The sequence below is a fragment of the Cervus elaphus genome, chromosome 19, assembly GCF_910594005.1.
Source record: "Cervus elaphus chromosome 19, mCerEla1.1, whole genome shotgun sequence".
NCBI classification, from domain to species: Eukaryota; Metazoa; Chordata; class Mammalia; order Artiodactyla; family Cervidae; genus Cervus; species Cervus elaphus.
The window spans coordinates 6,065,202-6,082,348 of NC_057833.1; the positions used below are offsets into that span (position 1 = coordinate 6,065,202).

The 17,147-nt window shown below is 38.2% G+C and overlaps 1 pseudogene; it reads right to left on the reverse strand.

Annotated features, from left to right (window-relative positions):
- Nucleotides 1-14,607: 14,607 nt before the first annotated feature.
- Nucleotides 14,608-14,907, reverse strand: LOC122676290 (annotated as a pseudogene).
- Nucleotides 14,908-17,147: the final 2,240 nt, after the last annotated feature.

Below are 17,147 nucleotides of genomic sequence, written 5' to 3' on the forward strand. Positions count from 1 at the left end.
ATCTTCTGATTTCTGAACAAGGAGGGACTTGAGCCATCTTGAATGAGACATGTAGTTTCCGGGTAGATACCTCCAGCTAAGTTAAAGAAAGTATCACTGTCCTCAAGAAAAACATTCAGACCCTACAGGATCTCAAAGAATGAGCTGAAGTGTTCTCAGGGTGGCCACAATCTCTCTTTGGGGGATCCTCCTGGTGATGGAAATTTGGAGTTGGCTAATGCCCCGACTAGTCCCTGTCATCACCATATTGATGCTGCTTGTGATTTCTCCGTGTATTATCAATTGTCTAACCCATTTTGTCTCTGCCCAGGTCAACAAGCTACAACATGCAGTGCCAGTTCAACAAGGATATATAAAACTACAGCCGACCACAGAAAATATCACTCACCCTTAGATGGACAATGATAGAAGGACTCTGAGGCCTGAGACTAGCAAGAGGGGGGAGGCCCAATGCCCCTCGCCATCCCAGTTCAGCAGGAAGTAGCCAGAGAGACCTCGTTGCCCCTATTCCCAATTGGGCCTCCCATCTCTTGAGGGGGAAATGTTAGGTAGTTAGAATAGGAAAAAGGAGTCCAGAATGGCAGTGGCTAAAGACAAGGAAGGGGAAAGCCTGAGAAAATAGAACAGAGGAAGGTCCAAGGACTGGAGTGAGGACCTCAGGTAAAATAAATAGCACTCCTGGCTAGCCCAATTTACATATGGCAGGCCCAGGGGGAGGAGAAAAAACACATAGAAAGAGGAGCCAAAGGGCTGCGGATCTCTCTCTTTTGTTAGCATCTTTTGGGTCAGCATGCCCTCATGCCTCAGGATGTATTTTCCTTTGCTTTCTAAATAAAATTGAGCTGTAACACGGAGCTGTAATACTGGTCCTTCCGAGGGCTGAAACACTGATCCGTCGTTTCAAATTTTTGTTGTGATGATACAGAACTGAGGAAATTACACACTCCCCAGACATAATTATGCTCTTTTTTTTTTTTTTTTTAATTTTTGACGTGTTGATATACAGTTTTCATTTACTTCTGATAAAATATCTCAAAGTCTTCCCTCTCTTGTCTTTCTAAAGTATAACCACATAGTTGGCTGGGGACTTAGGAAATGTGATAAACTCTGATGCATCTGTTTCTTTACCAGAGTGTATTTCATAACCTATATATTGTATCAGAGGGTGCAAACTGACAGCCTCAGATAAAGTTTAGTCTGCAGATACATTTTCTTTGGCCCATGTCTTTTTTTTTTTTTTAAATAGTTTCTAGTGTTCAACAAACAGAAGGCTGCAATTTTTAAGTTTTGGATTTTTAGCTTTTGTATTCAGACCATACTTCCACCAATTAAGAAAAGACTGATATGAGGATGAAGTCCCTTCTTGGGGAGGGGCCCAGGTGGGCCCTCCTTCCCCTTGGGAAGGCACAGGTGGGTGTGCCTCTTTGATTGGCAGCATGCCTACTACTCTGTATTGTATGGCATCCAGTCTATGAATTAATATCCCTGTAGGCATTAGAGTTTGTATAGCTGACGCTTTCTTCTACCGCCTCAGTCACTGGTGAGATCACTAATATCTAGCAATATCTTATACTTGGGGATGAGGGTAGACTTACATAGAAGAGCCCAGCCATAGAAATTTAATTTTCACAAACAGCTGAATCTTTATCAGCTTGTAATTCTGGGTATGTATGTGTGTGCACATACATGCTCAATCATGTCTAACTCTTTCCACCCCATAGACTGTAGCCCACCAGGTTCCTCTGTCCATGGTATTTTCCAGGCAAGAATACTGGAGTGGGTTGCCATTTACACCTCCAGGGGATCTTCCCAACCGGGAGATTGAACCCGTGTCTCTTGTGTCTCCTGCATTGGCAGGCAGATTCTTTACCATTGTGCCACCTGGGAAGCCCCTTGTGATCATTGGTATGCTCTAAAACTGTTAAGCCACAATTGAAAGGAAGTCCTATAGCCAGATAATATCTGACTCTTTTTTTTTTTTTTTTTTTGTAGTATGATTAGTTATACTATAAAAAGTATTTTTAAAGTTCAGTCATGATTCTTTGGACTCATAAACACAGACATTCAAACCCAGATGAGTTTAAAGCTAAAAGCCAGGAGTGAGGGTTGGAAACTAAGAGACATTCAAGAAATAGTAAGTAATGAGAACAGCTGACTGGGTACTGGCTGCATCCAATCTCATGCAAAGTATCCCTGCTTCTGAGAGGATTTCTTACAATGCCTCTTCTTCACCCACCCACCCCACCTCTATTTCAGTTAGTTTCTCCTCCCAATCGTAATCTTCTCACTGTGGCTACTCCAGCCCCTGACCTTTGTCAGTCTCCATTGGTTGGTCGTCTGAGGAAGGTCTCGGATTGGTCTAGCTCCTCTTTCAAAACCAATTGCATAAATCATAAAGCAATGTACAACTTCTGGATTGTTTGCTTTGGGCTAAGCTTTGGGCCTTGATTGCCTTGTCCAATTAATCACAGCCAATGATGTGTTAACATCCTTATAATCATCATCACTGTCATCTCATATCATCACAGTCAATACCATTGCTAGCACTTAATAGATACTTACTATGTGCCAGACAACCTCCTAAAAGCTCTAGACATGATTCATTTAATCCCAATAACAACTTGGGAGGCAGACACTATTTTGACCGTATTTTATGGATGAGGCCAGAGAACATGGTTGTGCATACTGGGCAGGGACTTGAAGGCAATGGAATCCTCCCTTCCAACCAGCTGAGGATGGGACCAGCATTAATACACGTGTCTAGAACAAACCATTTTCCCTTTGGGCTTGCAAAATTGGTTCACAGAGAATTACAGGGCAATCCCTTCATTGAGAAATTACTAAAACTGGTTTCAATTCACTCTGTTTGCACAGTTGTGCATCTCTCTAAGTGTTTTATGAGCTGGTACAGTCAGCGTTTGAGACAGGACAAATCCAGAGGCAGATTTTAAGGTATGTAAAGCTCTTTCACTCCCATCCCCTTTTTCTGAGCTCCCTCATCACATAGAACTCCTTTCTTCTCTCTTCCCCTTTCTTTAGCCTCTGCTGTTGCTAGCTCCACAGAGGCTGACACTTTAGTTCCCTTCTCTGAAGACTCCATCTCACCCTAAGATTTAGACCACATTGTGAACACAGGACTTGACAAGATCAGGCAATGGCCAGGCTGGGGTCACAGTTGAGAATAAAAGTTGCTGCTCAATCTAAAACACCTGGATAGTCACAGGTTTTCTGCAGATGTTGTGGTGAATTCAAAAAAAAAAAAAAAAAGAGGGAGGACCTCAGTTGAGGACCAGCAATCAAATCTGAGTCAAGGGCAGCTTGATGGGTGATGCACACATGTTTAGATGCTCCATGAGGGAGGAACTAAGGAGTAAGAGGCAAGTTGGAAGCCAGAGGGAACTTGGGGTGAGTGAACACAGTGGACAAATTCAGCTAAGAGGATGTTGTGTCAGCTATCTTATAACCACACTCAGCTGGGAGTATTGGGTGTTTGCACACATCACAGACAAAGCTTCTTAAAGATACCTACACACTCACTGGACTACTGAAAACCACACGCCCCCAAATTTCCTGCCACTAGTTGCTCTCAGGGGTCCTCCACTCTTCCTTCCTTCCTCCTTTTTCCCCCCTCTCTTCCTTCCCTTCTTTCTTCTTACATCAAATATTTATTAAGTCCTTAATATATACCAGATCATTCAGGTATTGGCAATCTAGTGGTGAATAAAACAGTAATACTCCTTACCCCAAGGAGCTCACATGCCAGAGATGAAGAGAGACAAGAAAAAAAAAGTCCTACTGCGATTCCTATTGCCAACATTTGTTTGATATACTTTTTGGACATCAAACCACACCTGACCAAGGAGCCTCCATTAATACAGAAGTTGCCTAGCAGCCTCTCAATAAGCCCAATGGGTAAGCATCACACTAGTTTACAACTTCCTCTGAAATACCTTCTTGTCCCATGTTTCTTGGTGGATGAATTATGCTTCCTGCCTAGTTTCTAAGATTTCTTAGCATCTTAAGGTTTTTTCTTCCTATCCTTTTTCTTCTTAGTCAGTCTTCAGAAAATAGTCTCATGTCAGCCATGTGTCCTTTAATATGAATTTGAAACACTGTATTGCCCCTCCTAAGGATTTGGCCATCTTCCTTCTTAGTTTGAAAGCTTGAATGAAGTGGCTTGTCCCTATTAAAGAAATTTGAGAAGTTGGGTCTTCAATGAAGTAAACAGCAGAGAGAAAGCCTGTCCAAATACACACCTTCTTTACATTTAAAGCTGGCCTTCATTCAGTATTTCCTCTGGTTTTAATTAGAAGCAAAAAGTACTTCACGCCTCCTAAAAATGCTCAAGGGTAATTCAGAACTAAGCTGCTTTTACCTAATACTACCAAGTTTATACTTCCTAATTAACAGCTGTTTGCCAGCAGTTCTTCATTAGCAGTACAGTGTCAGTTTCCAATAAGGGTGGAGGGGTGGGGTGGAACTCCTGACAGTGAAGCCAGTCTTTTAGGGAGGAGACAGCTCGAAATCCATGACCATTCTCACTAAAGGGACACTGAATAAATAGGAAAGGCATCCAAATAAGCTTAAATAAGCTGAAAAGAGCAGTGTCTGCCAGTGCCTTATGTTGAAGTTAGGGGAGAGCACACCTATTCATTCCTGACACTTTAAGCCTCATTAACTAGATACTGCTTAGGCCAAATTAATTGTGTTAAAGGAGAAAGCACCCGTCAATGCATTTAACTGTGTCCCTATTATTAGAACCTTTACATCTTATATTCTGTGTACGGTGGAGACAAGACTTTATAAATGATCAGAAAGGTATTTCTTGTATGTTTAAATCAGACTAAAAAGTGTCCAACTATGTCCTAATAGCAACCCAGTCTCTGAAAATAAACTCTGTCTGTTACTTGCAATGCTGGCTTCACTGAGAGTCTATTTTATGTGGTTTTTTCCATGCCTAGAAAAAAAGAGGTGTGGTTCTTCCTGCAAACACTTTTGAAGATCTATTTGATGATTTTGTAGGATCTATAAAGTGCCTAAGGATTACTCATGTATTGCTGGCTTCAGAGTAACTAAGATGACTGTAGTGATTGTTTTTTAACTCTCTACAGATGTTAGAAAATTTCAAGTCAAGTGCTTCATAAAAAATATCACTCTACCTGTGCCTGTTTCCTTTATCTTAATGAATGGAATTCTTTTTAAAACTTGGACTTGTGCATGTTTGCTTACTCTAGGCAATAATTAAGATTAATTATTGTGCAAAGCTCCAGAAAATTGGAACTGAGTTGCTGTATTTCATGAGCTTCTATATTAAAAAAAAAAAAACAAGTTTTTTTTTTTTTTCCTGCTTAGATTGTTCCTTGTATTTTATTGACGGATGGATAACGATCCTTTCTTAGGGGAGATGGGGAGAAAGGAATAGGACAGATTTTTCCCTGTTCCAACATTTTCTTATAAAATCAGAGTCTGTGAAGCAAGAAGTAATAATATAAGAAGCAGTGATACAACCCACTTTCCTCAGGTTTTCCTTTCCCACATTTTACACCAGGGAAATTGATGCCCAGAAAGATGACATCATTTACAAAGGTGACAAATTAATTGGAAAAAGGATAAGAACTAGGATCTATGTTCTCCAGACTTCTGGTCCAGTGCTCTTATCACTTAGGAAGAACAATAGTGGGAGGAAGGCCTTTATGAATAAAACATAAATGTAGTGAAATTTTTTAGATCTGTGCATGATGCATACAGCTTTTAAAGTAAAGTCTTTGGCATAATTACAGAAGGAATAACTGACCTTATCCCTGAAATAAAGAGAGAGAAACATACCTAACTTGAAATATTTTGCTAATTATATATGGAATATTTTGGAGAGGCTAGAATGGCAGCCATCACTTTACTTACTGGCAGTTGGCTTTGGATTCATCTCTCTGCTAATGAAATCTATACTGGAGCAAGCATGTTTATTGGGTATTCCAAGATCCAGAAAACAAAACTTCTCTATTCAAGCCATGTAACTATCAGAGTTCCTCTTGGAAGTAAGCAGAACTGACTCTGGATGAGCTAAATCCAAAAAGAATTTCTCAAAAAGGTTACTAGATATTCACAAAATTTCCAGGAAAACTAGAATATTAAGCACAGGAAAGGAGTAGGGACCAAGAAAGCCTGAGTACCAGGAACACAGCTAAAATTGCTCCTCGGAAAACATCAGGTTGGGCATGATGGCCATACCTGAAGGACGCCAGACGTTACCCTTGTAAGTCCTGGACATTGCCTGCCGCTGGCCTCATTGCCAGTGCTCACCCAGGGACTGTCATCGCTGCTGCCTACACCAGGACAAATCTTCGTCCCTGTATCTTCACATCACTTGCCCTAGTGTAGGTTTATTGGTTGAGACTGTCTGGCAATATTAAGGTTACGATCCTTTATTCTGGCTGCTACAAAAGCTGTCATAGCAGGCACCTGCCACTTATGACTTCTGTGGACATCAAGAGTAATGGGTAATCCCTTACCCCGTTCCTTCCTTACTCAGGAAGGAAAGGGGTACACATGACAGGCAACCAACACCACCGAAGATATCAGCCTGTCAGATACCCAGAGCAAATTCCGTTCATATCGTTCAGTGAAGAGGCAAGGGGTACATGACCATTTTTCAACAACATCTACATAATAAACAATTAAAATTATAAAGAAGAGGAGGTGCATAACCCAATGAATGTATAATGAAGAATGCCCCACCCCACCTCCAAAATCTAAACCAAGCCTTCCACTATCTGGCTGCATGACCTTGAACAGGTCCCTTCACATCTCTGGTTCTGTTTCATCATCTTATAAATGAGAGAGTTGAACTAAACAGTCTTAAGATCTCTTCCTGCTGTGACAAGCCTCTAACTCAAACCTAAGTGTATCAAGAGGGCGGGTGGCTTAGTCCTTTGTCCTGGTAAACCAGATCCAGTTAGCAGAAACAATCATGAAGTTGAAAAGGAGGTTTGTGCAGACAGACAAGAAAGAAATCTAAGGTGTTTTTTGTTTGTTTGTTTGTTTGTTTTTAAATTTCATCACTCATACTCTGATTGAGACAAAGGAAATATTTTAAAAATTTCTTACCAGCTAAGAGGTAGGAGACCATATCCTGGAAAGGCAATTGGAGTAGCTAATTCGGATTTGCTAGTGAGAATCTGTACTGGTAAAACAAAGAGGATACAAGAGCACTGGGTAGGTCAGGACTGTGTTTTTTTCTGCTCCAGCAGTGTCACCAATTTAAATGCTGTAATTTTCAATGATTTATCTTCAGCATCAACCGACAGGCTTTGATTTTTAATGCCAAACTCAAAGCTTTAAGAAAAAAATCAATAAGCTCTGAAAGTGAGGAAAATTTCTTAAAATCACTTGAAAAAGTATTAAACATTCTGGAGTTACTTCCAGAGTAATTAGTAATGTATAACAGAAGCCTTGTTAGGACATAATAGCGAAGAGGGTCTGTTTATCTTCCTCAAATCATAACTCTGTACATCTTTCATTGTTTGCAATAGGAATCCTGTCACTTTCATGAAAGCACAGGGATAAGAATTGTATGGCTATATTTTTAAAGGAAGAACATGGCTTGGAAAACTGTAGTCTGGTATCTGCCCAAATTCTGAGTAGAGTTTGCTTAAAAAGGAAACTTCCTATGGGTTAAATAATGTAAGAACCTGTAGTGACAATCCTTGCCACTTGATCTTTTAGGTAGATAACCAACCTCGAAGTCACTTCAGGGTCCTTCATAATTAGGGAGCAAAGAGGACTTCAGGAAAATTGTGTGTTTTTAAACAATCTTGAACAGCATTCTACTTTTAATTTTCTGAGAAAAACTCTCATAATTATCAGACCATATTTTACCATGACTCTGTCTTCCCCAAATGTGAAATTTATGAATTGGAGCAATCAGTCAATACACAACTCTTATGATATGCCCAAGATAATGAATTTATATATCAATAATCAATTTCATAATACTACATATACAGATCAGCTTCCTAGAAGAAAATCCTGGAATATGTATCAAATTAGAAAGTGTGTACAGAGAATAATTAATAGATGTACTAACAATAAAACATTTGGAAAGATAACACATCGACTTAAAGTATAAACACTCTGAGGACCACCTTATATTCCCATTTATACTTTATAGTAAATGATCTGAATGGAAGGCAATAAGTAAAAAGTACAAACGGTCCTCAATATTTATGCTCATTTTTGAAGTAAGTTAAGTAGTTTCAGATAATTTTCAAGCAAAAATAACTATGCTTTCTCAATCGTTAGTCACAGGAAAAAGGAAATAAGAACATTAGGAAAATTATTTAACCAGCAGTTTGTATTAAAACGTTTTAACTTTAAAAATCTGTTAAATATTTAAAACCAAATAAGCATATGGCAATCCAACTCTAGACAACAGAAATTTGGTTATAGTATTTAATATACCTGCTAAACCACAAATAAAGGTTGTAGTTTCTTTTTAAATATTTTTTTCTATTCATCTTTGACATTTAGAGTCGATTAGCTAATTATTGGGTGTGGATGTCTGTGGCTTGAGCTTTTCTCCTGAGAAATCAATATTTATTTAATGATTTTTTAAGGCAAAATCATCGTCTGTTTTTTCGGGGTGGTCCCAGTACTTTCCAGTTGTAAAAGAAGCTCGGCTGAGATTCAAGAAATTCACATGGGTTCAGGTTAAATTGAGTATTTTTGTTCTTTTAGAATTGAAACTTGGGCTGGTGAGAGCCTCTAGTCATTTTTTTCCCTCTAAACATAGAGCTATGTTCTTCTGGAGAGTGATCACTATTAAATCTAAGGCAAGTTTTAATATGAGTCTTTTTTCCTTCCTGTTAAAACACGAAGGTGTATCCTTAAGACTCCAATCTCCAGTCCCCACACAAAGATTACATATTCTGAGCCAAGATTAAGAAGGTGAATAAATTCAACACTAACAAAATGAGTCTTTGGCCTTTGCAAAATCAAGCCAATGAATCCTGAGCCAAGAAGAAGAATATGTTTTCTGGTGTTTAAAGTCAATTTTTTTCAATTATTTTTAAAAATACTCCTTCAATTAGAAAAGCATAAAATTCAACTTTAAAACAGTTTTAAACAGCCAATTCGTCTTTAGATAAGCCTAAGAAAACATAAGGATTATCAGCTTCACTTTACAGAGGAAAGTGATAACAATCATGCACTGACCCCATTGTCCATACAAAGTAAAGCCCTGGAGAAAAGGCTAGAATTGAAGCAATCTTGGCATCTGGGGTAAGTTTAGAAAAATAGGAAAGCCACATTAAAACAAAAAGAAAGAAAAGTTTTTAAAAAGCTAAAAACAGACCAGCTATTGACTTCTGGATGTCAGTGGCAACAAGAGAAAACAACACATGTGGATTCAATGTTCTTTCCGCAGACAGAATCTCAGAAAAACATATTCTCTGACAGATCTGACCAATTACGTTTGACTGTAAACCACTGTCTAACACACCCTACCACATTCCTGTGCCTGGAAAAATAAGAGGATGGAGATGAATAGACCTAAAAGATAGATCCAGACTTCAAGAACAGTCAGAAAATTACCAGTGACTGAAATAAAAGCTCACATTGCATGGATATCTCACCATTAGCATGAACACTTTCATTTGCCTGGAAGAAAACCAACTAGATATTTCATGACCTCCATATTAATTATTGAGATGTAAATGAGAAAAGTGTATCTCACACTTACACAATTTACAGAGAATCACCCAGCAGGAAGGGTAAAAATGGGTTTGATATTGGCTGTCTTCTGCTAGTGGTAAAGAACCTGCCTGCCAATGCAGGAGACACGAGACACAAGTTCAATCACTGGGTCAGGAAGGTACCCTGCAGAAGGATATGGCAACCTGCTGCAGTATCCTCACCTGGGAAATCCCATTGACAGAAGAGCCTGGTGTGGGCTACAGTCCATAGGATTGCAGAGTCAGACATGACTGAGCAATTGAGCATACACATCGACTGTCTTTGTTTTCTGCTTATGTGATCCCTACCTTAATTAGAGGCATTCACAATCAGCCAGATTCTAAAGCTTGTCCAGAAAATATCAAAGAAAAAGCCCAGAATGGACCTCTGAACCTGAGACTCTTCATTAGATTTTTTTTTTTTTTTGCTGCCTCATATCTGTGTGATGTTGAAATTAAACTGTCTAAATGTTTTGTCTCAACAGCCTTTCAATAATGCAGTTAGGTCATGGGTCATGTTGTGATCTAATAAACAAGAGTGGAAACACAGAGTCCCCCTCTTAGGAAGATTTCACAGTCTAATGCAGGAAGACAGAGAGGTAATTAACTATGATGATACAGTGCAAGTGCTGAGAGACAGGAATGCATAGAAAATGTTAAAAAGCACAAATATTTGCATTAACATAGCCTGGTAAGGTGCGAGACACAGAAGTATTCCTCAAAGAGGTTACCATTTTCGTTAATCTTGAAGAAACACTGGTGCAAGTAACCAAAGCAAGGATGTGACTCAGAAAAAGTCCTTCCAGGCAGACTGAGTGCCCTGAGCAAGAACATGGAGCCTAAGAAAGCATGGGAATTCAAGAACCTATCAGTTGTGGCATGAAAAAAGGAACTTCATTTTGTTCACTGATTTACCCCCAGTGCCTAGGAAACTACTAACCTTAAAGTAGGTGCAAATTCATGAATGATTAAACAAACAAACCCAGTCATTTATTATCAGCCATTTTTGACTGTTGAATGGAGAGGCAATATTATTTTATTTATTTTTTTGGTCATACCACCAGCACACAGGATCTTAGTTCCCCAGCCAGAGATCAATCAGCCAACCCCTGCAGTGGAAGCAGGGAGTCTTAAACACTGGCCCACCTGGGAAGTCCCAAAGGGGCAGAAGTTGAAGCAAGGAGACTAGTGGGGAGACTTTAACATTAAACTAAGTACAAGATGATGGAGGGTTCCACAAGGGCGGTGGCAGGGAAAATGAAGGAATGCGAGAGCATTTGAGGTGTATTTTGGAAGTAGAGTCAAGGACTTTGATATTTAGAAGAGTGAAGGGATCTAGGAGCACCATCACATAACAGAAGGCAGCAGGAGTTGTGTTTTCTTCAAATCTGACGGTAGTAATGGGGGTAGAAATAGATCCAAGTAAGCAATAGCTACGGAGCAGTAGTATTTAAGTAACTGAGGTACTTAACTGATGTTGTGTTTCTTCTAACCTGACTTTAATTTTGTATCATAAGAAAAATATAAGTTAATATTCTGCTTAAACACTTCAGCAATTATATGTATTAAGAATTTCTTTTAAAGATCATAAGTGTATTTCTTAGTGTTAGGCTTATGGATGATTTTTACTTTCTTCTTTGTATGTTTTGATGGAATATTTCACAATGATCACTTAATTACAGCGTGGTCATATTTTATGCAATGGATGTATCTCTGAGACTCTTGCATAACAAAGACTTGCAAAATTTAAGACTCATTTCAGAAAAAAGCACAGCTGTTATTTCTGTTTAACACCTATAGTGGTGCCACTATTAGTACAAACACAAGTTACAATTCACTACTATTTTCAAAATATTTTGGAGAGTATAGAGATTAGTATCATTTCAAAATTAATGAATAAATAAAAATGATTTTATAGTAATGAACATTAATACTAGTCAAGTTACACATCAAAGACACCACATTATACTTTCTTAGAGAGAAAAATCTCTTTGCTCTTTGAACAGTTGTATATTTGAATAGGGAATATCCTCTTATCTTTGAGTTAGGGTTTTTATTTGCATGATTTACACTCGTTTCAGATAAGAATGCCTTGATCAGGCACCATAGCCACCTGCTGACATATCAAATTGTAAGTGAATTACCTGAGAGAAAAATAAAGCCCAAATCTGCTTGAAAAATAAAAAATCAAGTGGGTAGTAAATGTTGCCAATATCTATCTAAATTTCTAGATGTTAAGCAACACATGAATCATGATTATTTTTGTATAATTCTTTAAGCAAAAACTGAAATTTAAAAGTTTGATTCTTTAGTTACAGTTATCTCTATAGTTTCCATCTCATCCAATCTCTGAGAAGTCAAAGGAATCCATTGAGTCTATAATTGAGAGATGCCAGAGTCATCTCACTGACGATCTGCAGACCAACTGTACCTTCTGTCTTCAAGAAAGGAACCCTGAGGGACTTTTATCCATCTGAGTTATGTATGTGTGTGGGGAGAGGTGTAGTATGGGAGGGAAAATTGGTATGGGGGTGGTTTGAACATTTCACTAAGCACATGTCTGAAGGAATCAAAAAATTAGATGCTCAATAAAACAAGGAGCATAGACATCGGGAGGTCAGACCACACATCATAAACACAACTCATTTCTACCTCTACTTCCTTCCTTTTCAGAACATAGTAATCTTCTTTCGCATCCTAGTTCAGAATCATCGAAGTCTTTGACCCTGTCCATTAGTAAGAAGCCTCTAAAATCTCTCCAAAGAACTAAGAGCACTTATTCTCTTCCATCTTTCAGTAGAATGCTACCAATTTTCCAAAAGAATGTTCCAAATTGCTCTACTTTCTAAAGTAGCCTGTGGTTGACACAACAGAAACACTTGACTAGAATCCTTCTGTAAAGAGCCATCCCTCTTCCATACACACATTCCTTCATGAAATGTGGGAAGAGGGAGTCAGAAGAGGCTTCAGAAACCTTTTTGTGAGGTGGTTTGTGGAACGCAGCGTAGACACATATAAACCTTAGACCGGCATACAAATATATCCTTGTTTACCCGGGTTGGAATCCTGAGCTCTCTGAAGTCGGCCATTCATGAGAAGGTATTTCATTATTCATAGGCTGGTTACAAAATATGTACTTATTTTCCAGGAAATGTAAGTAGAAAAAGACATGCCCCTGGCACTAAATAAAACCCTATCTGTGCAGAAGACATTCGTGGCTCCAAAAATCCTCCTGTTTAGGTGCCAGAGCTGGTCAGAGGCTGGCTTACGTGCTGCATAAGTACTTTCTTCTTGCACCATGCTTGAGTACAGTCTGATAAATAACCCTCGATGTACATGAGTCTTAGCTATATTATTATTCATCATTTAGAAAATGTGCATTTTTGCATGTGTTTGTTTTCATCTGGGATTTTATTTTCCTATCTTCCAAATTTATCAAATTCTAAAGTTTTAATATACCATGCAAAATCTACATAAAATGGTTATATCAGAGCTCTTGATGCATTCCTTCTGCTGACAATTAGTGGTTTACAAGAAGAACAAATATTCATAAATACTCATTTTTGGCTTTTCTGGGAAATATTTGCCATCATTTTCACGTCACAATGTGATCTGTAGTTTAAGTGAACGAGTTTCATTAAAATTGTCTAGACTTATCAGACAGGATATCTGAGCATGCAGAAAAATTTTCAACTTCACAAACACCACACAGTTGTTATTTAAAACCCCAAACTCTCTGATTTTCCTGCTATAAAATGTAATAGGAATGAAAAAAATTCACTAATGGGGCTCTCAGTTTTATAAAAAATAGTGTTTCTCCAAGGAAGCAAAGCAGGATTATTAACATACATTTTTTTAAATGATTCTTCAAGTTCTCTATTAAAATATTACTAACAGTAAGATTTGAGGACAGCTTTTCTGACTACATTGTTTAAGTCAACTCAATACAGCATACTGTCTCATCACAAACATAAGAAAAATAGACTGTTAATAAGATGTCTTTTGATAGGAAAGATTCCAAATACTCATGAAATACTCATTGGGGTATATCCATCTATATTTTAAGATATCAGATTTACTTTTGATGAAAAGAAAACAGGTTAACTCCAATTTATTCTTACTTAGATGTTGCCATAGAAAGCCAACAAGGGAGAAATAAAGGGTTGCTTGCTAAAAATAAAAATAAATAGGTACAAATAAAAGTTTCAGTTTTCAACAAGAGGAGCAAAGGACTTTTAAATGCTCTTTCCCTACCATCTCAACCCCAAAACCAGAGACCAAAAGTCTGTGGGAAACTGTTAATTTAATGAGACAATAAAGCATTTCAGAACTATGATTATAGTAGTCTACCTGTTTAAAGGAAGATGTAAAAAGCTATTTTCTGTTACTGATGGGATAATAATCATGTTTGAAGTCCATTGACCTCTGGGGATTTTAGCTAGGTGCTCAGCTAGCTTCCCTTGTGGCTTAGCTGGTAAAGAGCCGCCTGCAATGTGGTAGACCTGGATTCAATCCCTGGGTTGGGAAGATCCCCTGGAGAAGGGAAAGGTTACCAACCCCAGTATTCTGGCCTAGAGAATTCCATGGACCATATAGTCCATGGGGTCACAAAGAGTTGGAAATAACTGAGCAACTTTCGCTTCACTAACTAGCTAAGGCTCTTCCCACGTGACTCAGACGGTAAAGAATCTGCCTGCAATGCAGGAGCCCTGGGTTCGATCCCTGGGTTGGGAAGATTTCCTGAAGAAGGGCATGGCAACCCACTCCACTATTCTTGCCTGGAGAATTCCATGGACAGAGGAGCCTGGCGGGCTACAGTCCACGGGGTCATAAAGAGTTGGGCATGATTGAGCAACTAACACTTTCACTTTTAGCTAGCAGTCTACCACCAGAATTCTCCAGTGGACCAAGGAGAGTCTACACAGTAAAGTATTTGTCTGAGCAAGCCTCTATTCCAACTTCCTGCTCCAAAAATCCACTTAATATGTTGTTCTCAATAGAGGACATTCAGTTCAGCTCAATTCAGTTCATTCACTCAGTCGTGACTGACTCTTTGTGACCCCATGGACTGCAGCACGCCAGGCCTCCCTGTCCATCACCAATTCCCAGAGTTTATCAGATATTAAACTGATAAGAACAGATACTACACTTGATCTTAGCCAAAAAGCCAAGAAGCGGTAAACTAAAATATTTGAATGTTTGCTCAAGTTGTGCAACCATAGCAAGAAATTCATAGATTGTTTTTAAAAAGCAAAACATCTGAAAGTATTTCAGTTATTTCATAACTAGGCATGGCTCATCTTTTGGATGAATATGGAGTTTTAAATTTTTAATAAAGATGTTGTCTTTCAAGAAGTCAATGATCCCCTCTCTTATCTCTTTTTTTCTTGTTTCATTTAATTATTTTTTAGAGAAGTTTTAAGTTTACAACAAAATCAAGTAGATGGTACAGAGATTTTCCATACATACCTTACCCCACACATGCATGTGCTAAATCACTTCAGTTCTAATTGATGAATCATGTTATATCATAATTGCCCAAAGTTTATAATTTACCTTAGGCTTCACTCTTGGTGTGATACTCTTGGTGTAGAACACTCTTGGTGTTCTACAATCTATGAGTTCTATGGGTTTTAACAAATGTGTAATGACATATACTAGCTGTTGGGGTCTCATACGAAGTATTTTCACGGCCCTAAAAACCCTCTCTGCTCTACCCATTCATCCTTTTCCCCACTCCAGCCCTACTTACTACCCATCTTTGTACTATCTCCATAGTACAATAGTACATAGTACCAAGCACATTGCCTTTTCCAGAATAGCTGGAATCACACAGTGTGTAGCCTTTTCACATAATGCTATTGGACACTTAATAGACAGTAGAGTATAAATATAACTCGTGTGTTATGGTTTGTGACTCTGCCGCAGTACTTACTTTATTATTGTGATAGTCTGAGATCAAATCTGTCATATCTCTGAAATATGCCTGCATTTCATTGTCTGGATGGACCACAGTTTATTTAATCATTCACCTTCTGAAGGACATCTTGGTTGCTTCTAAATTTTGGCAGTCATGCAAAAAGCTGTTATAGACATCTGTGTGCAGGTGTTAGTCTGGATAGACATTTTCAGCTCCTTCGGGTAAATACAAGGGCTGAGTTTGTTGTGTCATGTGGTAATATGATCTGTAAAACACAGGTGAAACCTGTGAATACAGCCAATCCTTCATATTCACAGATTCCACATCTGTGGATTCAACCAACTATGGATCGAAAATATTTGAAAAAATAAATTCCAGAAAAGCAATTCCAGAAAGCAAAATTTGACTTTGCCCTGCACTGGCAAGTATTCACATAGAAGCTACACTGTATTGACAACTATTTATATAGTATTTACATTGTATTAAATATTATAAATAGTCTAGATATGATTGAAGGTATATGGGAGGATGCTCATAGGTTATATATAAATGCTATGCATTTATATGAGGGACATAAGGATCCATGGATTTTGGTATATTTGGGTGAGGGGAGTCCTGGAGTCAATTCTCAGTCAGATAGCAAAGAATGGCTCTACATTTAGTTTCCTAAGAAACTATCCAGCTATCTTCCAAAGTGGCTATACCATTTTGCATTCCCACCAGCAATAGATAAGAGTTCTTGTTGCTTCACATCCTTGTCAGCATTGGTTTTTAGTGTTCAAGATTTTGGTTATTCTAATAGATGTGTAGTAATATTGAAGTTTTAATTTGCTTATTTGCCACTGTATAAGGCACATCTCAGAGATATTGCAGGTTCAGACCACCAGACCACCACAGTAAAGTGAATATGGAAACAAAGCAAGTCACATGAATTTTTGATTTTCCAGTGCACAGAAAAGTTATTTTTACACTATGATGCAGTCTATTGTGCTCAATAACATTATATCTTTAAAAAACATATATTTCAATTAAAAAATGCTTTATTTCTAAAAGGTCTTCCCTGGTAACTCAGATGGTAAAGAATCTGCTCGTAGCACATATTAAACCTGGGTTTAATCTCTAGGTCGGGAAAATCCCCTGAGAAGGGAATGGCAACCCAATCCAGTATTCTTACCTGGAAAATCCCATGGACAGAGGAACCTGGCAGGCTACAGTTCATGGTGTGCAAAGAGTCGGACATGATTAAGTAACTAGGTTTTCTTTTTTTTATTTCTAAAAAGTGCTAACCATTATCTGAGTCTTTAGCAAGTCATGGTAGTGACATCAAAGATTACTGACCACAAGTCATCATAACAGATATGATAATAATAATAAAGTTTGAAATATTCTGAGAATTATCAAAATGTGACCTAGAGAAATGAAGTGAGGAAAGGCTGTTGGAAAAATAGCATCAGTAGACTTGCTTGACATAGGTTTGCTATAACCTTTCAGTTTGTAAA